This window comes from Mauremys reevesii, linkage group 2 (genome assembly GCF_016161935.1).
Source record: "Mauremys reevesii isolate NIE-2019 linkage group 2, ASM1616193v1, whole genome shotgun sequence".
Taxonomy (NCBI): domain Eukaryota; kingdom Metazoa; phylum Chordata; order Testudines; family Geoemydidae; genus Mauremys; species Mauremys reevesii.
The window spans coordinates 19,697,590-19,725,405 of record NC_052624.1 but is presented as its reverse complement, the minus strand read 5'-3'; the positions used below and the strand labels follow the sequence as shown (position 1 = coordinate 19,725,405).

The window sequence follows — 27,816 nt, the reverse complement described above, 5'->3', positions numbered from 1 at the left end:
CGGAGCACTCCGCCGGGCGGGCGGGGCTGGACAAAGCGGCGCGCGCCCTGCGCGATGTTGTCTGATTTCCTGAGCGTTGCGCTGCCCTCCGTCCCTTTGGTGGGGGCCGGCTGCGCCCCCACTGGGGGAGGGGCAAGGCCCTATGCTGAGCTACCCGGGACTTGGGGGCTCCTTAGCTCTGGTCAGCCTTATTGCGACCACATGAGGGGCACTGATGAAAGCTGGGTGGGAAAGAGGGGGGGAGTAGCTTTCACCCATTGCGTCCCAATTTTTTGTCAACATTTGAACTTTAAACAAAATTTAAATGGCAAAAAAAAAAAAAAAATCTGCTTCCCCACTTTTTTCCTCCCCAACACCTTTTCTCTCTCAAACTTTCAACCAGCAGTAGTTTTGCTGCCATCCCCTCCCCCCGACTGCCAGGGAGCACTGTCCATCTAACGTGGCACTCCTGGCAACCACACAATTGCTGCTCAGCAAAGAGGTTCCCACCGTGGATCCCTGCAGCAAGCACAGACTCCGCTCTTATGTTCCATCGTAATTACTACACCCAGCTTCAGTTAATATATCTGCCTTAAAAAAAAGTAGTTTTCTTCTGTTTTGTCCTATTGTGATATTTTTGTGCGGGGGGGAAATTGGAGCAAAATTTGCTCAGCTGTTTTGAGCTATCTGTCAGAAATAAATACTTTTAAAAAAAAAATCAGATTTTTGTATGTAGAAACAGTTGGCTTTGAAATATCACTTTGGCAAACCTCTATTCATAGATGATATGGTCAGAAGCGGCCGCAGTGGTTCTCTAGTCTGACCTGCAGAACATAGGCTCTGAGATTTCTCTGAATTAATTCTCTTTTGACTAAATTATAATTTATCATAAAACAATCTTAATTTAAAATTTTCCAGCAATGGAGGTTCCACCACCACTCTTGCTAAGTTCTTGTAGTGGTTCCTCAGTGAAATAGAAACAGGGTATTACTATTTACTTTGTAGGAGCTTGTAGAGAATTAGGAATCTGGGCCCCATTGGGCACTGTGAGGTCTTGAAGGCCCCAATCCCATAAATACTTTCACTTGTGTTTAACTTTATTCATATGACTAGTCTCTGACAGTGGCACTATTCTTGTGCGTAAGTGATTGTAGGGTCAGGGCCTATGTTTCCATTTTTTTTATTTTTTTTTTTGGTGCTGAAAGGGGTACATCAAGTCATGTAAGCCATTTTGCTGCATCACTTTGCATACAATTTCTGCTTTTGAGGGCAGAAACATCCACTACTTCTACCCTTTGGGTTTCAGTGAAAATATTCCACAGAGCAGGGCTTTTTGTTTACCATCATAGACAATTTATTGTCACACAAAGGAAGCCCCAGAACAAACATATCCAGAACTGCTGGTAAGAATAGTTATAGTTGATTAATCTAGGCTTTTTCGGCTGGTTTTCTGGCTATCCTTTACACTTAAATCCCATTTTCCCTCAAATGGACTGGGCACATTAAGTCAGGTCCTTAGTCATGAGCAGCTTTCCCTCCATCTGGCTGGTTTAACCAGCTTTCATTGCATTTTAAAAGGACCAGCCAATCAGAGGGCAGTTCACTCATAAAAGCTGCTCCAATCTCATGTTGGCCTTCTCCTGTCTTCCCAGTTGCTTCTAAGGTATAACCTATTTGTCTGTGTGGAAAGCCTGGAATGCCATAGTAGTGGTCATCTCCTTGTTGGTCTCTCTTGCTGCTCAGAGATATGTTCCTAACATATTTACAAACTAAAATGGAGTATTTTGTGACGTATTACAGAAGTGCATGCAGTGTAGTTGTAGCCATGGCGGTTCCAGGATATTAGAGAGACAAGGTGGATGAGGTAATATCTTTTATTGGACTAACTTCCATTGGTGAGAAAGACAAGCTTTTGAGCCACATAGAACTCTTCTGCAGGTCTGGGAAAACTACTCCGCATGTCACAGCAAAATGTAAGATGTAACAGACTGTTTAGCACAGTAGTTTTCAACCTGTGGTCTTTGGATCCCCGAGAGTCCGCAGAATATGTCTAAGGCAGCGCTTCTCAAATGCGGCCATCAGGGGCTTTTCTTGTGACCACAAGTGGCTTTCTTGTGGATATGATAGAGTGGGGATGAGTGGCAAAATAGTGGCCCCTCCTGTTCCCTGTTGCTCCTGGATGCACTGCCTTGGTGTTGATTGCTGGGACCACCAGCAGGGATTGGGCTCTGCTCCCCTCTAGAGACACCTGGAGCACAATGCTGGAGAGCAGGCAGCCAGTGAATTCCCCACCTTCCCAGGGAAGTGGGGCTCAGGCTTTGGGCATCAGCTCTGGGGTGATGGGATGGCAGGTTGTGGCTGAGGGGCTTCGGGCTCCAGCTCTGGGCTCTGGCTGTGCAGTGGCAGACCACAGGCTCTTGCCGTGGGGCTTCAGACTCCAGCCCCCCCCCCATTATCCCTGCTGCCTCCCCAGACCCCGCATCCAGGGCTTAATTTGTCCCCAAGCTTGCCAGAGCTGAATAAGTCTGCTGTGAAAAGTGATACTTGCATGTTTATTAATATCACTTTTCACAACAGACTTACTAGCTAACAATAAATAAATTACAATGATTTGGATATGTATATGTTCATATTTACTTGATTTTCCTCAAGGTAATTAAATATTTTAGGGGAAAGTGTGAGATCAGCCACCAGCAAGAGTGGGTGGCCACACTCTGAGGACAAAAAATTTGTCCTGAGAACTCCTGGTCTAACGGGTCCGCAAAAGGTTGTCGTTACCATAGAACAGTGATTTTCAACCTGTGGTCTGCACACCTCTGTGGGTACGCAGAGTATGTCTAAGAGTTCAAAAGGCATCCTCACTTCCATTTGACATTTTTTTAGAGGTCTGTAAATTAAAAAAAGGTTAAGATGCATTGGTTTAGCGTAAGTAATTAGGGCATATTGTAAGGGACCATTCAAGGTACTCGGGGCCACTCTACCTTCAATAATACAGAAATAGCATTTCAATGTATTTAATTGTTCCTCTTTTTTATAGATACATTTGCTGGAAAATAGAAGAGAAATTGCTTTTAAAGTCATCCAGATAGAAAATAGGTGGTTGATCTGTTGATGTATTTCTTTTCAGCAGATATAAATATCTACTCAAATTACAGATCTGAACTAGCAGAGGGAAAAGTTATAAACAGGTATTTGTATGTGTATGTAATAGTCTCCATCTTCAAGACTATTAAAGTATTAAAGCAGCCACGTTAAAAATGACTAAAACAGTTATTTTTATAGATATGGGGGATAAAATAATAAAACAACCACTTTATGAAGCTGCAATTCAGTAGGTGAAGAACATCAAAAAAAAATTAAACATGACACAATAATACCATATGAAAGTGCTCTCCAGCCTGAAGAAAAGAGAGCTCTTTATTCAATTTTCAAAAAGCACACAGTTAGAAGTCAGCGAAAACATCAACAGTGCTACCTCATTGAAAGGAACCAGAAAATGTGTCTTCAGATATCCTAAGCAATACCAAGATTAAAGTTAAAAGATTTCCATTCTTAGAGATCTTACAATACCTCAGTGTTTATGTTTATTTGCAAACTGAGGTAACCCATTGCTGCAATACAAAAATCACCTGCATAATTCATTATTAGTATGGATACACTGTGGAAATTTATTTCTGGTGTACATTGGCTTCATTAGATTTTTACCAGGCATGAATTTGATCCAGAATGTTGGTGACTTTTAGGTATATCATTACACGTTTTTGTTGTAATAGTGAGCATGTGTCCTCAACAGCCAGCAACTGATTCTTTTAAAAGTTGCAAATAGGAGTCTTTTAAAGAAAATGTTTTCATACCCTTCTATTTTTATTGTACCCAACTAAATTCGTCCCGTACACTTTATAAAGTTTTCAGTAATAATGATCCCTCTGATTCAAGGCTACTATGCTTTGATTGAAATTAAAAGAAGATCAATGTCATATCAGTTTGTTTTTTTAACTCTGACACAGTGCTTAATTTGTGCTGGGGCTTGCCAGGGCTGAGCCCCGACACCTCTAGGCTTGGCAGTTAATAGCCCCAGTACTTCTAGACTTGCCGCATCAGTTATGAAAGTAAAAAAATTGCTTGAGCCCTGGCACCTAATTGCTTGAGCCCTGGCACCCTTTTTAATTACAAATTAAGCACTGCTCTTACAGTAGTTTAATTTTCATATGGCTGCTAAACTGAAATGTTTGTATTAGCTGACACACAGTCAAGAATAAGTTAATATCCACATTGCAGTCTTCTAGAGAGAAACATGCCTCTTTAATTGCCATTTCTTATTAAGTGGCACCTTTTAATAGGAGTGTACACTAGAAACGCAAGGTAGCCAAAGTTACTTTAAATAGATTAACATAAAGAAGATGTGGCCTGGTTTGAAAGTGGATGGATACGTTGTTAATGATACCAGTTTTCTATGCTTGTGTAGTGCTGTAATTTTCTCTTTAATTTACGGTGTTAATTATGTGTTTTTAAATTGCTGAACTCATGAATCTCTCTAGAATGGATGAGTTTTACAGCCTTCTTTTGAACAGACTATACAATGAACAATATAATTCTATGTAATAAGTTGGAAGTGTTTGCCTGAAACACCCTACTTTGTTAGCACCCTACTTTGTTAATCCTTCTGCAAAAGAGTTAAGGCCCCGTTCCTGCAAACAAGGACATCACAAGCACAGGGGTCCATCTGCCTAGTTTATCTTTGTAGAATTGCAACCTAAGGCTTGGGTCTACACTAGAAAATTAGGTCAGTTTAACAACGTCAGTCAAAGGTGTGAAAAATCCACATCTCTGAGCAGCATTGTTAAAACAACCTAAATCCCCATGTAGACAGCGCTAGGTCGACAGAAGAATTCTTCTGTCCATCTAGCTACTGCCACTCTTGGGGAGGTGGATTATCTACTCTGACAGGAGAACCCCTGCTGTCAGTGTAAGTAGCACTACTGTGAAAGACGATAGTGGTGCAGCTGTGCCACTGCAGTTTTTTAAGTGTACACAAGTCCTAAGTGAGTATAGCTAACTCACTGAGTTAGGTGGCTTGTTGCACCATGTGGATATACGGAAGGTGGGAGTAGCTTTCTTGGAAGAGAAGATCTAGGATGTGGATTGAGCTGATCTGAGGTAGGAACCTGAGGAGCAGCCAAGCTTGGAGTGAAGCTTTGAAGCAAACTTCATATTATATAATTAATTTCTGTGTTAATAAACCAAACTCGAAGTGTGTGGACACTGCTTGAGTAGGCTGGGAATAGCATCTGTGTGCAGAAAGATAGTGATATTTTATCATTGTAAACAATATCTAGGGTACTAAAAGAATACAAGACAATAATTCACATTAGGGTCAGTCATACTGATGTCATATGCCATGCACACAGTTTGAGTGGGTTAAGGAGGATAACAGACTTGTGGAGTTCTGCTGTGTGTGGGAGGTTGGATTTGGTGAATCTGTGCAGATAGGCCTCAGCTCAGTGGAGAGCACAGTGTTGCAGAACCTTCCTGTATGCCCAGTGGAAGTTTTTTTTAGGGGAAAGGTGGAGCTGGAGAATTGAAAGGATTGACTGGCTCTTTTATCCTTTTTAACTGTGTTTTGTTATCTATTCTATTAATATGTTTTTATTCTGCTATTTGTTTGCTCTTTGCATTTCTCTGTTTCTAGTCAATTTCACGTTTAGCCACTAATTCTCTAGCACAATGATGCAATGCTTAGATTATAATCATGGCAGGGATGTTAGTGGCCTCATCCAGATCTTATTGAAGTCTATGGAAAGACTGCCGTTGATTTCAGTAGGCTTCAGATCATGCCTTTTGCATGAAATACCTTTTCCATTGTAGGGAAGGAAGAATCAATCTAAGGGAAAGTTACTTTGTTTTTGTTTTGTTTTTTAAAACTAAACTATGTTTTGGGCCAAATGTGACCTCACAGATGTTCCTTTAATTTTTATTTAACATGCACTTCCACTGACAAAAATTCTGTGTTCCGATGATATACATCATACTTAGGATTTATATGTCTGTAGTGCTTTACATTTCCAAAAGCACCATACAAAGATTAGCTAACTAGCCCTCAAAATATCTCTACAAATATTATAAATATATAAATATATATTATATATTATATGCAATATTTATTATGCACATCATTATTAAATGTGCAAGCTATTGGAATGCCTAGTGTTGGATACATCCTGAGTGTCTATTTTGAACATACCTAGGAAGCTCAGAATATGTTTTTAAAAAAGAAATTATAGGTAATAGATGACTATTTGCTCAACAGCAGATATTTTCTATTTGAGGGAAATCAATTTAGTTAAATAAAAGTATAAATTTTACTTTTAACAAATACATGTTGTAGCGGTAGTTTTTGAATTTGTAAAGATCACCAGCATGTAATGCATCAAATTTGTTTCTGCTTCTTTCTTTATTTTTTGAAAGGCGCTCATTCCTTGAGAATGAAGTAAACCTCTAGCTCTATCATTGCAGACTTCAGAATTAGCACTGAAAACATGGGATTCTTTTCCTGGGTTGATGAAAGTAATTTCTTGTTTGCTGTGTCAAACAAAGCATGCTATTTGTCACATTGTGGTTTGTGTATCTTTTTAGAAGCTTTCAACTTTGATCTGAGTCAAGGTACACTCAGTAGCACAGATGACAGAAGTAACAAACCAGTGATGTGCATTGTCACTCACACAAACTCTTTAAGTCAACAAATACTGAGACTTAGATGTAGAAAACCATATTACTTTGGAGGAGGCTTGTGCATTCTTGTGAGAAAATGCAGACCTTTGCCTTTCTTGTTTCAGACAAAGGTGTGGAACAATTTATTAGTTAAGGATTCAGTTCAGTGTGTGCAATCAAAAGGTGACTCTTCCAGGCCAGATTCTGGCCCTTGCTTGTATTTTTAGGTAAACAATTGCATTTAAAAGACATTGCAGAGCTGGGCTCAGTAGCACATAAAAGCTGCTTTCTTTAAACTGTCATCACAGTGGATTTCAGAACGTGCTTTTAATACTTCCAGGGTTGATGTTTCTGTCTCTTTCTCCTTTTTTTATTAAATGCTATTTGAAATAGTTTTTTTTAAATTATTTAACTTTCACCTGCCTTTTTAACTCATCTACGGTAGCTTTAATGAAACTAATCTTGTATATGACAAGGCAAAGGCTTAGCAAAACATTTTGCAACATGGCCTTTTAAAGTCACAGCTTTATTAAAAGCCCCTGTTTAACCCCTCCAAAAAGAAAATGTAAAACAAAGACATAAAATGATGATAAATGAATGGTTGGTTTCAAGTTGTTTTGATTTACTATATTTTGTGAGGTATACTAATTATTCACATTTCTTTAGTTCTACAGTTTCATTTCAGGCTTCAGGTTTATTACAATTCCCTTCTTTTTTAAGAAGTAACATTGGAAGAGAATGAATGCCTTAAATAATCAAAATTAGGGGATTTTGGATGTATAGGCTCTGTAGAATCTGCCCCATGGCTGTTGTGGAGCCATAGTGTGACTCAGGGTAATGTCTATACCATGCTTGCCAAACTTGGAAGCTTTAGCATCACACTATGTGAGTGATTCATAGTTTTTAAGGCCAGAAGGGACATTAAGATAGTCTGTTGTGGCCTCCTATGTAACATAGTCCATAGAATTTCACCCAGTTTTCCTTGTATTGAGCCCAATAACTGTCTGACTAAAACATATATTCCAGAAAGTCACGTAGTGTTGATTTGAAGACTTCAAGAGATGGAGAATCCACCACTTCCTTTGGTAGTTTGTTCCAATAGTTGATCACTCTCACTGTTTAAAAAATTGTGCCTTATTTCTAATTTGAATTTATCTGGCTTAAACTTCTTACCACTGGTTCTTGTTATGCATTTCTCCACTAGGGTAAGGAGTCCTTTAGTACCTGGTATTTTCTCCCCATAAAGGTATGTCTACACCCTAGTCAATTCACCTCTCAGTTTTCTTTTTGATAAGCTAAACAGATTGAGCTTCACATTTCTCTCTTTAATGCTTTTTTACAAGCCCTTGAATAATTTTTGTATCTATTTTCTGCATCCTCTCCAATTTTTCAATATCATTTAAAAATGTGTGCATCAGAACTGGAGGCAGTATTCTAGTATTGTTCTCACCACGCCATCTACAGTGGTAAACTCACCTCCTTAGTACTACTCACTACTCCCTTGTTTATACATCCAAGGATCATGTTATACCTTTGTCACAGCATCACACTGGGAGCTCATATACAGTTGTTTGTCCACTATGACCTGTAAAACCTGTTCCTTTACTACTTACCAGGATACAGTCTCCCTTTCTGTAGGTATAACTTGCATTCCGTGGTCCTGGATGTATGACCTTGCAGTTGTATACAAACACATTTTCTTCGAATAAACCCAGCTTACCAAGCAACCCAGATTGCTTTGTAAAACTGCTCTGTTCTCATCATTTAAGATTCCATGCACAAAATTTTTGTGTAATCAGTAAACTTTATCAGCAATGATTTTATATTTACTTTCCCGATCATGGAGAATAATATTGAATAGTGTCAGGCCTAGAACTGCTTCCTGCAGAATCCCGCTATCCAGTGATGATTCTCCATTGACAATTACTGTGTGAGATCTGTTAGTTAGACAGTTTAATCCATTTAGTGTGTGCTTTATTGATATTGTATAATGCTGTTTTTAAAAGGAGAAAAATGCCCACATATGGTCTATACTCTGATGGTGTACTTACTGAATTGAGCTAACAGGTTGACACGTGAAGATAGATCACTTTTGATGAGTCGCAACATTCCCAACAAACAGTTGCCTGTTAGTGGAAAATCCTGTGTGTTCACACGCCCGTAAAATTATTTAGATTTACTGGGACATTCCCATTCAGCCATAATCATTTCCTCTAGAGCAGGAGATAAGGGAATGCAAACGCACTTTTCATTCCAGAAGGACTATTTTTCTTTGTATGTTTTCTGGTAGGTTTCTTTTTCTTCTTTTGGGGTTCTTATATATGAACACCCAGTTTATTAACAACTGTTCAGCCCACTCATTATCATGAACTATGTATCCCAGAACAAAATAAGGTAGTAATTTTGGTTGTGCTGGGTCCTGGCAAAAGGGACACCCTTAAAGAGAAGCAACCCAATGAAGTAATAAAAATTGAAAAATGCTTATTACACCAGTGTAAGGAACTTAAACGCAACCATGAGTGAGCCTGAGTGTCTGGCAGAAGAAGAATACAGGACTGTTAAAAGCAATCAATGGGATACAGTAATTCCTGGCTGTAAACTATAGAAGAAAGACAGATTGGGTGGGAGACCAGTGCTATACATTAAAAATTTCATAGTCTTTATTTGGAAAGAAAAGACTGGAGAGGACCCTGACAGGAAAAACTGGAATAAATCCTGTCCTGTGCTGGGTGAGTGGAGTAGTGAGAGGTAAGAGCCCATTTCAAAAGTTATATTTTGTGGGGGGGGCATTTAGGGAGAAGATGGGATAAGGGATGAATGGGGTTATATGTTCTCATGGGATAATTAAGTTTTGCTGACAGTTTGGCTTATAATTCTAGGAATACTGGAAGTCAATGTAAAGGTCAGTGTAATTTTTTTATTGTTATTATTGTGAATTTTAAGTGGTGTAACAGGCATCCAGAGCTTGGTATGGGTGCCTCTACTATCTGGTTTTTAATACAAAAGTTTTGGAGCTAAAGAGGCTATTTGAAGAACAATGGACCAAAGATATACACCCAATAAAATATTCTGTAAGTACATCAGTAGTGGTGTTGGAAGACTCTGGGATAGTCAGTTAGCCTGTTAGAACACATGACATAAAGGAACAATCTAAGAGGATAAACCAATTCTGGAGTAATTACATTTTTTCTTTGTATGGGACTTCAGCACAGAGGATATGGGTACTGTTTATAGATAGGCAAGGCAATGCATTATCAGAGGTAGCAATAGATAGATATAAAAAGTTTGGAACAATTCAAGGAATTAAATGCAATAAATAGCCAGATCAGATGGCATTTACCCAAGGGATCTGAAACAGCTAAAGAATCAGCTAATTGAACTACTGACAATAAATGGGTATTTGGTAAATACCGGTACAATATTGGAAGACTAAAGGGTAGCCAACTTTATACTTATCTATGGGTGGGGGCAGGGAAAGATTCTAAGGGGGATTCCAAGAATTAGACTAGTGAGCCTTATCTCAGTGCTAGGGAATTTAATTGAGCAAATTACTAGATAAGATCTATAACGAACCTGGATGAGTAGAATGATAGAGACAATCAGCCTGGTTTTGGATTGGTAAAACTGTCTGACCTGTTAGAATTCTTTAAAAAAGTTAACAAATTAATGTTAATTTAAACCAGCAAATCTAAATGAAGCCACACAAGAGACTGCGTCAAGGCTTTTAGATATTAGTTAATAAAACAGCTGCTAATTATAATAATGAAAGAAACTTGATAACCTCAGTGTGAGAAGTAGAACCCTGACATTAAGTGAAAACTAGTTAAGTGATAGAAATCAAAGTATAGGACCAAATTTCATCAGGGAAAGAGGTCAATAGGAATAGTGTAAGGAATAACAGGAGAAGTGTTGAATAGTGATAACACAAATTTTGCTGATGAAACAAAATAATTTAGGTTAGACAGCAGTGGGGAGGATTATGAGGAACCTGGAGGATTTGGAAATTTAGTAATTGGGTTACACAAGAGCAGATGAATTCAGCCTAGAAGAGCATAAAGCTGCACATTGAAAGAAAGGAATAATTTAAATTACTCAATTTACTTATGCATGAATTAGTTGTAATTTGCAGAAAAAAGACTGAGATATCACTGTGGCCAGTACACTGAAGATGTTTGCTCAATGTACAACACTGGTCAGAAGAGTGAATAAAATATTAGGTTAAAGGGGCTAGGAAATAATACAGAAAATATAAATGGGTATTAATCCATTGCCTTGAATACCGCATTCCCTTTTGGTCACCACATCTCTAAGACATAACAAAAATAGACAAGGTCAAGGGGGAAAAAAGAAATTACTAGAGGCATATGAGGTTGATGTGTGAGGGCCTTCTTTAGAAGGGAATTAAAATTAATGCACCAGATTCTCATCTGCTGTAAATTGGCACGGCTCTATTAAAATCAATAGAGCTGTGCCAATTTATACCACTTAAGAATCTGATCCACTGTCTCTACTGTGGGAGGCGGGGGAAAAATGAAAAAATTTAAAATGTAATTTTATACTGCCAAGTTAACATTAAGGCTGCAAATCCAAGGAGTGAAAAGTTGGGAAATCCCGCAGTAAACACTGCTTGTGCAATCTGAATTTGCCCCTTTGTGTGCATCCATTATTATACAGTCATTAATTACGCGAGTAGAGCACATGCTATATTTTCCAAAGGACCCCCTGCCTCTTCTAGCCTGTACCAGTCTTCTCTCATTGCCCCCTCCAGCCAGTCCCAGGCTTCCTCTCCCTCCTGCCTCCTCCCCCAGCTCTTGTCTTATCTCCCACCCCTAGCTCCGCAACCCTCAGCACTCCAATCAGGGTACTTTGTCTTTCTCCTCTGTGCTATCTGGACAACCACCATGGGGAGAGGGTCATTGAGAGCACAGAAGAAATTGTTATCCTATTCTTAGTGCTGAGTACCACAGTTGCCCCTGGCAGCTAGGAGGAGCAATTGCAGGGGAAGTCCTGCTCAGCCCCTAGCACCCTGGGGTGGAGCATGCTCAGTTGCTATGTGTGCTTTAGTTGGCATGTTGGAGCTGTCAGGGGTTGAAGCATGTTCAGTGCAGACAGAGTCTTCAGCTAATTTATCTGCCAAACTCTAACAACTCTACTGACCATGTGCAAACTGAAATTTTCAGAGGCTTATATGTTGGCCAAATTTGGGTGAATTTTCACAAGGACAGCCAAAGGCACATCTGTAGCACAAAGGTGACAGTTCTGCTAAATTTCAAGTCCCTGCTCCAAAGTGTAGAGATGCTAGAGCTTCTCAGTGAAATGGATGGAAGACTTTTAACATGAGTAAAACAATGTATTTTTCCATAATTGCATTCTTGGAAATGTTGCCCTCTATTTCAGGTGCTCCCTGAACCCCCCTCCCTCATGCCAAGGGCTGTGTGTGCCCTCTTATTCCTCTCTTCAGGGTGCCCCACTTCTCCCCCTGCCAGGGGCTCTGTGTGCTCTCTCCTTCCCCTCCATGCTCCCTCTTCTCCCTCCCCCAAAACCAAAATTACTGTGTTCCCTCCTCCCCATTCTTCTCTAATGACAGGATCTCTGGGTGCACCTCGATTCTCTCCTGCCCCACCCTATAACCTTCCACTATTTTTTTCTTTCCGTCTGGGAGATAAGTCATTCAAGGTGTCAGCTTGTTAAACTCTATTGTGGAGAACTGGCAGAGCTGATATGGAGGGTATTGCTATGCTGGTGTGTTAATGGCTGCCACCAATTAGTTCTTCGACCTATAAACAATTGCAGTATAGGGCCTCATTTCGCTCAGCCAAATATTTATAATCTGTGGCACTCCTGCTGAATATTATTGAAGACAAAAAGATTAGATAAAGTTAGCATTAATAAATTTTGTGTTTTGTATGAATAAAAGTTGCTTCTACAATTACACTAGCTAGGATAAAATTACATGAGCTATCTGTCTGCATGCTTCCCCAGATCAGATAGTATTGCACAAACGTAGGCAGTTTACATGGGGTTTATGCTTTCGTTTGAAGAATTAGTTCTAGGATATTTTTTGAGACTGGAGTGGATACCAGACTAAGCAGACTATTGGTACCGGTATATTCTGGTATTTTAGTATCTTCAGTATTTTTTGTTAAATGAGAGTTAAAATATTTAAGACCCAAATTAACCTTACCTTTACAATTTTACAATATGTGATAGATAACAATGTGTGTTATGAGGGATAGCTCTGTGGTTTGAGCATTGGTCTGCTAAACTCAGGGTTATGAGTTCAATTCTTGAGGGGGCCACTTAGGAATCTGGGGCAAAATCAGTACTTGGTCCTGCTAGTGAAGGCAGGAGGCTGGACTCAATGACCTTTTGGGGTCCGTTCCAGTTCTATGAGATAGGTATATCTCAAATTATTTAAAAAAAATATTATTTCTGGTACTGGAGACTTCTCTTCCTAGGACAGAAGAACCTAAAAGGGTTTCATGCATGCTACACACATGGATACACCTCTGCACACATACTGTCACTTTAATAAATGCTGCATTTAAGTCTTGAAAAGAATTAGTTTAAAAACAAAACATTCTGTTAAAAGAAACATATTTACAGCTATACATATAATATTGAAGGTTGGTCACATTTTGGGTCTAGCCTTTATACTTTCAAAATGCACGGGAAGATAGTCAAGCAGTTCTCGTTGGATGAAATTCACCCATGGTGTGTGTCATCACTTAGACCCCAGTTCAGCCCTTCACAGGAAATTTAATAATTGACTGATGGGTATCATCTGGTTAAATCAATGCTTGTTCATACTTTTTCAACAACCAATGGAAAAAATTGTCCAATTATTTGACAAATACTGTTTGGCAAGACTATAGAGAATAATGCAAGTATTCTTGGAAGAATTTAAGTGGAAAAATGCAAAAATTAGATTCTTTACTCTCCATGAAGTGATTAGAGCTGATTTAACTATATGCAGATAGTTTGATTAATTTTGTATAGTCCTTACCCAGGCAATATTCCGACTTCAGTAAGAATTTTGCCTGAGTAGGGACTACGGGATTGGGCCTTTGAGGGTAAATGTCTTGAAAGGGTCTCTTTATAAAGCAGCAGTTTAAATTCTGAACTGCAGTGAAATCCCATTTTCACCTTCTCTCTCTTATTTTACCTAGTCTGTGGAATTGCTCTGTACGAATGTTAATCCCCTTCTCTCTTTATCAGTAGAGGGTGCTATGGGAGTTTTGTGCTTTGCAGCAGCCTTTTGTGTATGCATAGTTCAATCTAATTTAAGGAGAACTGACTATTTCAATGGGAGTCAAGTGTGCATTTAAATGGTGTGTGGGAGAGCCATAATGTAATGGCAAACCATTTCCTTAATTGATTAGAGTTAAAGTAGGGAGAAATTTTAAAATGGATAGTTGCAGATTCCTGCCCCTCCTCTCCTCCTTAATGAATCACTGAGCATGTTTTTGTAGCATATTTGCTGATTACCAACAAATGATTGCATTTTCTGTGCATTTTAACTACAGGTCCTGTATTCAAAGTTGTTGGAAATGTATTACAAGGAAATATTATTATAAAATGTTGAATAGAAACATGTTAAATGCCACAAACTTTTATAGTAGTCAATATTTAATACAAAAAGTTTTTAAAATCCCATTCTGCAAAATACTTAAAAATGGAAAATTTGTTTTGATAAAATAGTGAAACATAATCAAGCTGTTCATTGATTAAATCCCAAGCAATGATGTTAGAAGAACATTAGGGTTGCAAAATCAAGCAGGGAAAAGTTAGAAAATGGCAGAATTAAGGTTGCCTGTGCATTTTTCATTTGGTCCTCTTGTGTCTATGCATTCTGATACAGATTTTAATTACATGATTGCATATTGTTTTTTCCACAGGACCCCTACCTCATTCAGTGCACAGGCTAGATGGTGCTCACTGAATGAGTAAGCTATTAAATATTTATTTTTACCCTCACCATTCATTGTGTTACCTCATGCACTATTTATTGAACACTATCCAAACCCTGCACTGAATGTACAATTATTAATTTCCTCATACTTTTCTATAGTGCTCTCATGGTAGTATCTTGTGCTTTACAAACATTAATTAATTTATCTTGAAAATGAGGGGGTATTTTACACATGGGGAGCTGAGGCAGTGGGATTAAGGTAAAAATTGTCCACTAATTTTGGGTCCCCAATTTGAGATACATATGACCTGATTTTTCAAAGTACTTCGCATTATATAGACCACTTTATATGTTCAAAGCAGAATTGCCGTAGACTTCAGTTGCAGCTGCAAGTGCTCAGCACTTCTGCAAATCAGATTGCAGGGTCTCAAGTCATGCTTCAAGAAAATGAGGAATGCACAATTAGACCACCTGTGAAATTGTTGGTTTATGTGATCTGCTCATCACATAGGAACTCTATGGCAGAAGCAGGGATAGAATCCAGTTCTCCAGGGCAACATTCAACCACCTTAACTGTTAGACCCTTCTTTCTCTTCCTGCCCTCCCCTGCCTTATTCACCATACGCCTTTCAACTTGCGCAACAAATAATGTAGGGTCCTAAAGTCATCAGCTTCATTAATGGCATAACCCTGATTCATTCCCAAAGCATCATCCATCTTGTGTGCTGAATGAGACAGGGTTTATGTGGGAAATATAGTATGTGATCATCCAATTAAAGATTGTATCAAAATGCATACACACAGTGGGGCCAAATTAAAGTTGCACAGGCAAACTTGATTCTGGTATTTCCTCAATTTTGAGTCCTTGACTTTGCAATCTTAACATTCTTTAAACATAATTTTTTGGGATGCCGTTTCCCAAGTTTTTTAAAAAGCAAACTGTAAAAACAAAGTCCATCATGTGGAACCACACTGACCTATTTGAGTCACCTGCGTGGTTGAAATACTAGATCCACAGCACAGTCCACTACCATTTGAGCTAACTGGAGTAACTGGTAGCAGTAGAAGGATGTTTTCTTCTTTGTGGACTAGAGGGGCATAAGACATATACTTTGCCTGTGGGGTTTACAGCCATTTGCTAGACAGCAAAGGAATGTTGAGACTCAGGAATCCTGGGTTCAATTCCAGGTCCTATAGGGGAGTGTGCTGTAGTTGTCATAAACCCTTCTGTCTTTCTGTCTCCCACCAGCATTTCCCAATTTCTGTACCTCACCTCCTGCTCCTGCCCATCTCTCCCATCACTCCTATCTCCCATCCTCTCCCTCCAGACTCCTACCTCTCTCTCCCTGAGCCCCTGACCTGCCTCCAGTCCTGCATCCCTTCTTCCACTCTGCTCCTCACCCCTCTGTATTCCAGTCTGGATGATGGGATCTAAGTTAGCTGTTACCACTCAAGAAAAAGATCTTGGAATCATTGTGGGTAGTTCTCGGGAAACATCCACTCGATGTACAGTGGTAGTCAAAAAAGCAAACAGGATATTGGGAATCATTAAGAAAGGGATAGATAATATGAAGAAAATATCATATTGCCTCTATATAAACCTATGGTATATCCACATCTTGAATACTGTGTGCAGATGTGGTCGCCCCATCTCAAAAAAGATATATTGGAATTGGAAAAGGTTCAGAAAAGGGCAACAAAAATGATTAGGGGTATGGAATGGCTTCTGTATGAAGCAAATTAATAAGACTAGGACTTTTCAGCTTGGAAAAGAGACGACTAAGGAGGGATATGATTGAGGTCTATAAAATCATGACTGGTGTGGCGAAAGTAAAAAAGGAAGTGTTATTTACTCCTCATTACACAAGAACTGGGGGTCACCAAATGAAATTAATAGGCAGCAGGTTCAAAACAAACAAAAGGAAGTATTTCTTCACACAGCACACAATCAACCTGTGGAACTCTTTGCCAGAGGATGTTGTGAAGGCCAAGACAATAACAGGGTTCAAAAAAGAAATAGATAAATTCATGGAAGATCAGTCCATCAATGGCTGTTAGCCAGGATGGGCAGGGATGGTGTCCCTAGCCTCTGTTTCCCAGAAGCTGGGAATGGGCGACAGGGAATGGATCACTTGATGATTACCTATTCTGTTCATTCCCTCTGGGGCACCTGGCATTGGTCACTGTTGGAAGACAGGATACTGAGCTAGATGGACCTTTGGTCTGACTCAGTATTGCCACTCTTATGTTCTTATTCTCCTTTGCCTCCATGCTGACGGGCACAAGTGGAGGAAGGAAGGGGAACTGAGGTGGGGAGCATTGAGAGTACAAAAGAGACAATCTCCCTGCTCTTATTTCTGGGGCCCACACCATAGCAATCTCAGGATCTGGGCAGAGTCATTGGGGGAAAGTCCTTCTCAGCTCTGCAGGCCTGGAATGGAGCATATCTAGCCACTCCGTGGGGAGGGTGCATGTGCAATCTGGTTGGTCCATAAGGGCTGTGAGTGGATGGAGCATGCTCAGTTCAGATAGTATCTTCAGAGAAATTTTACAAGTCTCTATTGAACATGTGTGAACTGAGATTTTTCAAAGGCTTGTAATTTGGCCAAATTTAGGTGAATTTCCCCAGGGATGGCAAAAGGCACATCCCTGACAAAAAAGCAATCTCCTTTCCAAATTTCAAGACCCTGATCCAAAGCATGGAGGCACTAAATTGTCTTTTTAAAAAAGGAGATAGGATTTTTTTAATATAGCACCTCACCATATTTTCCCATAAACTCTTTCTTGGAAATGGCAGAATGATTTTAGCTGAAAACTCCCCAAAATATACAGCCATACTCTGATACCCAGTATGAAAAATTTCAGTCAGTTTGGCAAAATCATAAGCAATTGTAAAGTTGTATAATGGAAAGTGTCTGGTAACCTTAATCATAGCTATTGTTACCTGCCTATAATAAATCATTTATTTCATATGGTACACTCCTTGGGGCAGGGACCTTTCTTTTCCTGTGTGTTTGTACAATGCCTAGCACAATGGGTACACAACTGAGCTTTAGGCAGTACAGCAATACAAATAATGACTAATAATAATAATACAGTAAACAGATTTTTCCTTATTTTGAATGTGTTGCTTCAGCTTCATTTTTTAAATATACGTTTAACATATGCTATATTCAGTGATTATGAATAATCATTTTTTGCAACCAAATTGTATCTGGGTGCAAAATCTGGCTTGATAGAAAGTCCTTTTCTCTTTCTCTCTCTCCCTCTCTCTCTTTTTATAATGCTAACAAAGTGCCGGTTTTCTAAATTGAGGACATTCATTTTCTATTGTACAATGATTATGTAATTAATCAGTGTTCCTCAATTCCAACTGCATAGTGCAGCTATATTTAAATGGAAAGTGCAATTAGTACTCATTTTCACAGTTGTTTTCTCAGAGTTGTACAATAATACACATATTCTCACAACTGGTCTGTGATCCACAAAACACTTGGTTGATGATCTGCAGAGAGCTGGAAGGTCATATGATTCTGGCTGGCATTCTTTTCAGCTACTAAATTGTATTGAGAATTCTAAATATATTAAATACTTTCCTCTAATTTATTTTCCATGTAAATAATTGCAATAGTAGTCACAAGGATGCTAAGCCATCATGTATATCCAGTTTATAGAAAACATGGTCCATACTATGGAAAAAGTTTGAGAACACCTGCTGTAATACAATATAATACCAACTTTGTCTAGACTAGGCTAAAAAGTGTGATGTTGGAACATCTTAGCTTTTCTGGACACACATTTGAAAAGTCTAGTGTAGACAAGGGACACTGCCTTTAACATGTGCTAACACAGTCAAGTTAAAGCCTGGGCTCCAACTTTTCAAATGCATTAGAACATGTTAGCTGACATGTTCAGACATCACGCCTTGTTTAGATAAGGATTTAAAAGTCACTATTGACCTGATTCTGAGGGCCAGTGCTAAATTCTAGATGATAGAGCGACATTTCTGTTACGTAACTTGAGTGATAATCAAATGTTTGTTAGGGACCGAAGATGACAACTTAATAGGAGGCTGTATTGAGGCCTCCCATTGAACACAACACTATGAAGAATGACATACCGTATATTGGGCCAGCTAAGCTTAGTTCAGTGAATTTTTTTTTACACTTTAACATTGTGAAACTTTTTTTAAATATCCAAGGTTGAGTGTCACTTTGGCGTCCTGTCAAAAGGATATGGAAAAATAATGCTTATTATCAGCATATGGATGAAGCTTTGAAGTGATGATACATACTGTACAATTATAGACACAGAACAGCATAGGTCAAAGAACTGAGCCAAGGGAGATTCCACACACATGAAAAAATAAAAGCTCCCCATGATGATAGGCACCAACTTTCTCCGGCACCGGTGGGTGCCTATGCCCCCCCTCCCCTGGCCCCGCCCCGACTCCATTGTTTCCCCGCCCTTGGCCCAGCCCCCATTCCAACCCCATCCCAAAGTCCCTGTCCTAACTCTGCCCCCTCCCTGGCCCATTGGATTTCTTCACCAAATCCCTGCCCCAGCTCCACCTCTTCACCCAGCGCGCTGCGTTCCCCCTCTTCCCCCCTTCCTCTCTGCCCCGCAAATCAGCTGTTTTGCAGTACAAGCGCTGGGAGGGAGGGGGGAGAAGCAGGATGTGGCAGCGCACTCACAGAGGAGGTGGAGGTGGAGGCGGAGGTAAGCTGGAGCCAGGGGAGCGGGGCGGGGAGCTGCCAGTGGGTACATGTATCCCAGGACATACGTCAAGGTCTTCCAGGGGGTACATCAACTTATCTAGATATTTGCCTAATTTTACAACAGTCTACATAAAAAGCACTGATGAAGTCAGTACAGACTAAAATTTCATACAGACAATGAGTTGTTTATACTGTTCTATACACCATACACTGAAGTGTAAGTACAATATTTATATTCCAAATGATTTCTTTTATAATTATATGTTTTTTCAGTACTAGTGAACTTGGGGATATACAAGACAAATCAGACTCCTGAAAGAGGTACAGTAGTTTGGAAAGGTTGAGAGCCGCTGGTTTAATTAATGTTGGTTAAGTGTCTGGGGACCACCTGATCAATGGCTATACCGGCATGCTCAGTAATTTTATTATTTAAATCCTTGCTATAGCTTTCTGTTTCAAATTACACAGACCTATATCTCAGACTACTTTGAATAACTTATGTTAAAACCCTGTATTGTTCTAGCCACATATTCTTCATTTTTATAATGTCTTTTTATTAATATGGGGTGCAAAACTGTCCCCAATATTACAAATAAGGGGCTAGCTCCTGCTCCAATGCAGAGAATGTTAGTCTTGCCATTTGCTTTAGTGGAAGCAGAATCAGGCCCATGGTTTGTTTATAATCACATGGCAGGATGAGATTAGTCTCACATTCTCCATTTTGTGTAACTGTTAGGTGAGGCCTGCTCCTGAGATGTTTTCACTTTCCATCTCTCACAGTCTTCCTGCAGAGTGTTTTATAATGAAGCCCCTTCGTTTTCAGTTTAAACCGATTTTTACTGAAAAATGTCCAGGTTTTACAAAAAGTATTGTTATTTTTTTTTTCTGATTTTCACCCTACTTTTGTATCATTCAAATATATAAAAATAAGGTGTTTTATTAGGAAAATACAATACATTGTATGAGATATATGTGATAATACATTAGTCTGTGTGGATATGCAAAGCTGGCTGTTGAAGCAAGCTTATGTATTAGTCTAGAACAGTGGTTCTCAAACGTTTGTACTGGTGACCTCTTTTACATACAGATATATTGTTTTCTTAAACTCAGAGGTGGCATTGTGTTTTGAGTTCTGTTTTAGTTCTACAGCAACCCATATTGGTGAACAGAATTCAGAGTATTAATCTACTGAATACTTTCCCCCCGTCTTTCCAGCCACCAAAATGAACCCCAATATTTACCCAGAAAAATTAATAATAGTTTTTTGCACTGATTTTCACCTGTTTTTGTTGTGGTGGTAAGAAACACTGATAAATTCCTGGGAAAAATTAAGTAAAATAAAAACGGAAAAAAAAGGGCCCTATTTATAACACAAGCACACTGAGAATTTATTTGTTTTTCTTACCCTCGTCTCTTCAGTTTGCATATTGGCAAATTAAATTGAGGGCATCACAAATCTTCTCATGCTCTTCCTTAGTCTATATAAATCTTTTGAAAAGTTATTGCCAGCCTCCTTGGTATTGCTCCTGATTTTTTATCGTTGCCAAGATGCCATGTTGCATGTTCCTTATTTTAAGTCACATTTAATGTGAGCAGAATTAATCCTAATATTGGTCCTTGTGGCAAACTACTAATCACTTCCCTTCATCCTCCACTTTTCCATTCACAAGTGCCTTCTTTCTTTGATATCCAAGCTGTCCAATCAAGTAGCTCATTCCCTTTGCTGGAGATGTTTACTTTTCAGATTAGGGTATCAAAGACTTTCTTAAAGTGCAGGCAAATTATGTCCAAGGCTGCTTCTTATCAGCTCTGATTAGTTCTTCTATAAGATCTCCCTTTGGCAAATCCATATTGACTATTCTTAATGGAAACTATAATTGTCTAGGTGCCTTTTTCCCCTGCTCTGTCTTGGTTAAGTATTTCTGGTATCTTCTCCATATGTTGTTATAGCTTCTCTTCTGTACACTAGTACTCCTATTGCCAAGGATTTTATACACATTTACTGAATGTTTTCTCTTAGAAGGTATTAGTGGGATCCTTTTCAGGAAAGATGAGGGCAAGAGGCTTTGGGGAATGGAAAACCTGTGTGAATGAAGGAAAGAAAGGAATGAAGGAGAAAAGAAAAGGAAGAATCAAAGTCCAGTTATTGGTTTGCCAAACACAGGAGATTTTTAATTAGGATTCACAGTTACATGCGGAAAAGTTCTGTTCTTCAGGTTCATCCCATTGCAAGTGCAGAGTATAGTCTCCTCACTGTAGAATATCAGAAAGCAAATGTAGCATCACGTTACTTATTTTGCATTTTCTGCCATTAAATAGCTGCATCTTCACAATTTGCATTTCCTTTTAGGCCTGAAGACTGAAGTGCCCTGGAATTCTTGCTCAGTCACAAAGAACTAGGCCAAACTTTCAAGCATGGGTCACTGAAGTTAGGTACCTAAGTGAAAGTGGCCTGAACTTCAGGACTGCTAAGCACTCACAGGTCTGACTGAAGAATTGTGGGTGCCCAGGTACCTTTGAAAATCAGAATCTGTATAAATAAAAACAACAAATCAAACCAGGAAAAATATGAGACAGACAAGGTAGGTGATGTAATGTCTTACCTTGTTTCTGTAATATCCTGGGACCAACCCGGGACCAACAATACTGCAACCAGGAAAAATATGAAAGGCTTCTCTTTTGCACTTCTTAGTGTATCCACTTGATTACTTGCCTACATCTTCCAGGAGAGATCACATGGAGAGGCTGACTCCTTGCAGGTCTCTACCTGGTCTGTAGGAGTACTCTGGAGGAGTACTTTTTAAAAAAAACTATATGCACCCTTTAATCCCATCAGGTTTTACCAGAGACCAGGACTATAAATATGGGTATCACCATGGACTACAGTTCCCAGCTTGCCCTGCTTTCCTTGATATCAGAGAGAGGTTGACTGGGAACTACTGCTGAGTCAACCTTGTCCCTCATTAATTAGTAGGATAGGGTGTTCCAGCTCACCCTGCCCATGGAACCTTAGCCTTCTCACTAAAGCCATTAGTATCATAGTGCACTACGTTATCTCCTAGTGCCTGGGGAACCATGTGGGACTACAGGAGGTTATCATCCATCTCCCTCTTTCCTTTAGACATGCTATAGCAGCCTTTGGCAAGCAGCACGTGTCATTTATACAAAGAGTGGATACTGGAATCATGATGGCATGAATATATCAGTAGTCGTGTAGTATGTGTGTGTGGGCAGTATTCACCCAACTTATTTAACTACTGGCCAACTCTTCACCAAATGGAAAAATGTGGTTGAGAAAATTGTCCATTGCACACAAGAAATTTCTGGATGTTAATCAAAGGGAACTGAGCCTTACTAGTTTGTATGGTATTTCATAACTATTGCTGATGTTATCAGATTGCTGCTTAATTCCTCATCTGACATTACTGGATTTATCCTAATGTTAGATTAATAAATGCACAGCCTTCCTTTGTAAGGCTATAATTGTCTGATATTTCAGTACTTCTGTCTGTAATGGCCCAGTGTCATTCTTCAAAGAACTTCATGTGCTCATATTTCTATCATCTACATAAGTGAAAAAACAATAAATCAGAGTTGAAGTGCAGAAGTATAGAGTGTTTTGATGTTAGTTCTGCCTTGTTCTATTGCATTCAAAACAAAACAAAAAAAGAAAAGAAAAGAAACCCAAAACAAACAGCTTCTATTACATTTTTATTTAGTCCCCTGAAAAGTGCCAGACTGACTGTCCATTTATCCACCTAGCAGCCACAGAACAAGAAAGGGAAGTGCACGTTTTGCACGTTCGCTTGCAAACGTGCATCCTTTTAGCTTAGAGGAATCACTCTACAGATGAGATGCTAGTTCAATCTTTACCATCTCCAAGATTGCCAGTTAATACCAATTATCCTGGTGGTTTTGTGACATGGACACCCGGAACTAAACTGCAACCACCAATTTTTTTCATGGAGATCTCCAAATACCTTTCATATCAAATGGCTTGTTTCTGGCTGATGATGGCTGGATAGATCAAATGGCTGGGCACATTGTGCATACGCTGATATATATAGTAACTAATAGATAAGTGATAACAATTGGAAGCCTATACTGAACTGGTTTAGATTTGAATGAGCAATTTAGATTATGTCTACACTATACTGTAGTGTGGACTGTCGGAGGTGTGAATTGCAGAGTGCACCAAAGAATTGCACTGAAATGCCCCATGTGGATGCTGTTGGCACAAAGTACCAGATACCTAGTTTGCATTAACATACTGCTCTTTCTAATAGTATTAAATTAACATGAACTAAGTACCTTTTAATTTACGCCATTAGTGTCCAGATGGGTCAATTACAGCACCACTCTTTAGTGTGGTCTGTAATTGACACCCCTGTAGTCCACACTGTGGTGCAGAGTAGACAAGCCCTTAGGTGTTGTAAACAAGACATGAGAAGTAATTCTTCCGCTCTACTCCACACTGATTAGGTGCCAGCTGGAGTATTGTGTCCAGTTCTGGGCACCACATTTCAGGAAAGATATGGGCAAATTGGAGAAAGTCCAGAGAAGAGCAACAAAAATGATTAAAGGTCTAGAAAACATGACCTATGAGGGAAGACTGAAAAAATTGGGTTTGTTTAGTCTGGAGAAGAGAAGACTGAGAGGGGATATAACAGTTTTCAAGTACATAAAAGGAGGAGGGAGAAAAACTGTTCTCCTTAACCTCTGAAGATAGGACAAGAAGCGATGGGCTTAAATTGCAGCAAGGGAGGTTTAGGTTGGACATCAGGAAAAAATTCCTGTCAGGGTGGTTAAGCACTGGAATAAATTGCCTAGGGAGATTGTGGAATCTCCATCATTGGAGATTTTAAAGAGTAGGTTAGACAAACACCTGTCAGAGATGGTCTAGATAATACTTACATGAGTGCAGAGGACTGAACTAGATGACCTGTCAAGGTCCCTTCCAGTCCTACGATTCTATGTGAAAGGTTGTGTATCCCATTACCAACTTCTCAACCCCATAAACATGGTTCTTTATGCAGTATATTCTTCTCTCACCTCTCTTCCCCTGTATTTTTTAATATTTGTTTATCTTTTGTCATAAGACTCTTAGATGAGTTGACTTCATTGGGAAGAATGAGGGCACAGGCCAGCTGAAAATCAAGCCATGTTTATTTAGGTACCTAACTTGAAGAGCCCAAATTTGAAAATTTTAGCTGCTCTTAGCAGGAAATGAGAAAGGAACTTTTGATCTATACATTTTTCACATTAAACAATTTCAATTCCCTTCAGTAGAAACAAATTATCATATAGTGCTGCCGTTAAAAATCATAAGTAAAATACAGAAATATTTTTACCCTGCTTTGCTATTGTCACAACAAACAAACACACATACATATTGGGCTGGATCCCACATTCCTCATGCAGGCAACACATACACTGGCTTCAGCAGGGTTCTTGTCTGCATGAGGCATCCATGATCAGCCCCTGAAGTTGTGATATCACATTATATAATGTTATATTTCTATATCAGTTCTGAACATTTCCTCTGTAGGAACTTCAGACCATCTTCTTCAGAGACATATATTTTATACAGCTCTTCCTGCCCCTTGTACTCTTGTTCAAAGACAAGATAAGCTATTTTTACAATGAGCCAGCAAGCATTTGTAAGCATTTGATACTCCAAATATTCCTTAATTGAGTTTAGATGCATTCCGTGCATTTTTACACCAGCATCAAAGCTAATGTCTTCCCGGAGATAAGCAGTTTCTTCTCATATTTCAAAAAATCATCACATATTTTCAGCAAGCTTTGAGGAATAAAAGCTACTGGACTGCAGTGTTGTCATAATAAAACAGAAAGGTGCACACAGGTATTGTGATTCAAAGGCGACAAGTGCTGAACAAACAGTGTGTAAAGGCTTTTTTCTGGCTGACAATGTCCATCTCAGGCTGTTATTGCTCTTGTTTGATCATCTTTTAAATTATTATCATAGTTGAAGCAAATGAAGACAGTCATCACACTTTGATACAGAAAAAGTACAATGAAGCCTGAAGGAAGCTTTCATTGCCAGTTGATATTCTGTTAATAGTGTGGTTCATGTGAGAAGAGTCAGGATATAAATGGTATCCCATTTCCCACTTTGTGAGTCAAAATCACACCAGCGTAAACCCAGAGTAACGTCCATTGACTGAATTCGGCAGTTGACATCTTTTGTTCCAGATTTATATTTATGTGACTGAGAATAGAATTAGAATTTTTGTGTACCTCCTTTTTGTTTAATTTAATGTTTTTAACTGACTGGAATAAGTACCTTTTCACCTGTCCTTAATTTTTAAAAGTGTGACAACTAAAAAGCCGATTTCTTATAATAAAACCACTGCTGCCATCTGAAGCCAACTTAGTGAAACAGAAACACTATTTTTAAAAAAGCAAAATATGAGAGGACGTAAGTATTCCTTTGACGTCTGCTGTGCTGAGATTTAGTGTTTATTGTTGTTTTTGTTTTGCTAAGGTGGGAGAAATGTAGGGTAAATGTAGAAAGAAAATGGGATCAGATACATGTGTCCATTCCTGTGTAAGATATGGTGATTAGGTTAGAAACAATGGTATTGTCTTGGTACATTTTAAATTGTACTGCTAGTCCAAATGATGACAGGGCAGTATCACTGACACCAATCACTGACCTATATGGACACTAGAAGGGAATCTAGTATTTCATACGACAGTGTCATTGGTGTATGTGTTGGGAGGCAATATGGTACAGTAGAGAGGGTACAGGATTGGGACTCAGGAAACCGGATTCTATTTCTGACTCTGCCGCTGCCCTGCTGCGTGACCTTGGGCAAGTCACTTCACCTCTCTGTGCCTCTGTTACACAGGTGAGGCTCGTCAACCATGGCAGGCAGTCCACCTAGGAGAAGAGAATTCTGATTGCAAACCAAGAACAGCAGGCCCTGGTCAGCTGGTTTGTAAAAGTTGTGCCACTCATACACGCTTGATGGGTCTTCACTGCCAAGTCCAGCGAACAGGACAAGGTGAAGCGGTGTCAATGGTGTAGGGATTCAGCCAGCAGAACTAGAGGGAGCCAGCAGAACTACAGTCTGACCTCCCCTCATGATGCCAGGACTCATTGGTTATGTCAATGAGCCTCCCAGCCCAGGTAGACAGACTAGTCCTAGTGTGCTAAAAATAGCAGTATGGATGTTGCACCTCTGGTAGACACTTGAGTTAGTCACCTGAGCTCAGACCCAGGAGCTCAGGTGAGAGACCAAACTGCCACTCACACCACAACATGCACACTGCTAGTTTTAGTGTGTTAGCTCAAGCCTTGCTTGCATGAGTCCACCTACCTAGGCTGGGAGGTTCACTCTCAGCTGCAGTGTAGATGTACCTATTGTTATATTACAATGACTCTTAGTTTTTTATGAGAAGTAACAGGGCACATTGAACTCCAGGGTCTTAGCCCTTGTGGGGTTTGGCATGATTCCAGCACTGAGTGACAGCTCTGTTGTGCACAGCACATCCCACTTGTTGATTTTTTTTATTTATTTTCCTGCAGGCCAGAGAGGATTCCTCAGCAGACTGATGGTGCAGCAGCAAATTCATTGGCCATTTAAAAGCTTGATAGCCTTTCAGTGATTAAACCTTTCACTTTTACTGGTGAAAGTCAGCAACCCTGAATTTTCCATTTGTATTAATGATAAGTAAAGTTGATTAAATTAATTGCAGATATATTACCCAATTTCTTTGATTTTGTAAATCATTTGCAAACCAATTCTGGGTTCTGCAAATACCTATATATATATATATATATAGTAAATTTTTACCAAATTGTTTTGGACAAATAATTTTCCTCTTATGAGTTTTTTATGGACTCTTTCCTTATTCCCATTCCTGTCCCTGCTCCACCCCCGCCCAACCTCTTCCTGTCCCATTCTGTACCCTCCCCTGAGCGCCCCTGCCCCTGCTCCCCCCACTTCCCTCCACCGCCTCCTGACTGTGCTGAACAGCTGGTCAGCAGTGGGCCGGAGGTGCTGGGGGTGAGGGTGAGGAGCTGATCGATGGGGCTGCTGGTGGGCGCTCAGCACATACTATTTTTTTTTCTGTGGGTGCTCCAAGGCTTGGAGTTGGCACCTATGGGGTGTTGGGCGGGGCTGTGTGGTATGGCATGGGCCTGAGGGAGAGGGACATGCTGGCAGCCCAGGGCTGAGCGGGCCACTGTGTGTCTGGCTGGTTTGTAAATAGTGCCCTCGCACTGAGCTGGGTGGAGCGGCGCCATGGCTGCCATGCCATGCCCCATTGCCCCTGGCTGGCCCCTCACTCTGGGGACTGACCTCCCCACGCCATGCTCCATTGTCTCCATGGGGGCCCACAAATATGTTTGGCGCTGGGCCCACAAAAGGCTAATCCGGCCCTGCTCAGGTGCTCCCCGGGGCTGCTGCTCCGGCCACCCCCAGGACTACTGCTACCCTGGCAGTCTCCAGGGCCAGCCACATGGCCGTG

At 39.9% G+C, this 27,816-nt stretch overlaps 1 long non-coding RNA gene across 3 annotated transcripts; it reads left to right on the top strand.

Annotated features, from left to right (window-relative positions):
• Nucleotides 1-9: 9 nt before the first annotated feature.
• Nucleotides 10-26,988, top strand: LOC120399174. Of its 3 annotated transcripts, none has more exons than XR_005595005.1 (8): nucleotides 10-1,382; nucleotides 3,107-3,167; nucleotides 7,714-7,772; nucleotides 7,892-7,933; nucleotides 9,567-9,589; nucleotides 21,668-21,899; nucleotides 26,193-26,348; nucleotides 26,873-26,988. It is a non-coding gene; the product is annotated as an uncharacterized LOC120399174 (long non-coding RNA). The 3 variants fall into 3 exon arrangements; XR_005595003.1 differs by having other exon boundaries at nucleotides 26,193-26,473; XR_005595004.1 differs by lacking the exon at nucleotides 21,668-21,899 and having other exon boundaries at nucleotides 26,193-26,473.
• Nucleotides 26,989-27,816: the final 828 nt, after the last annotated feature.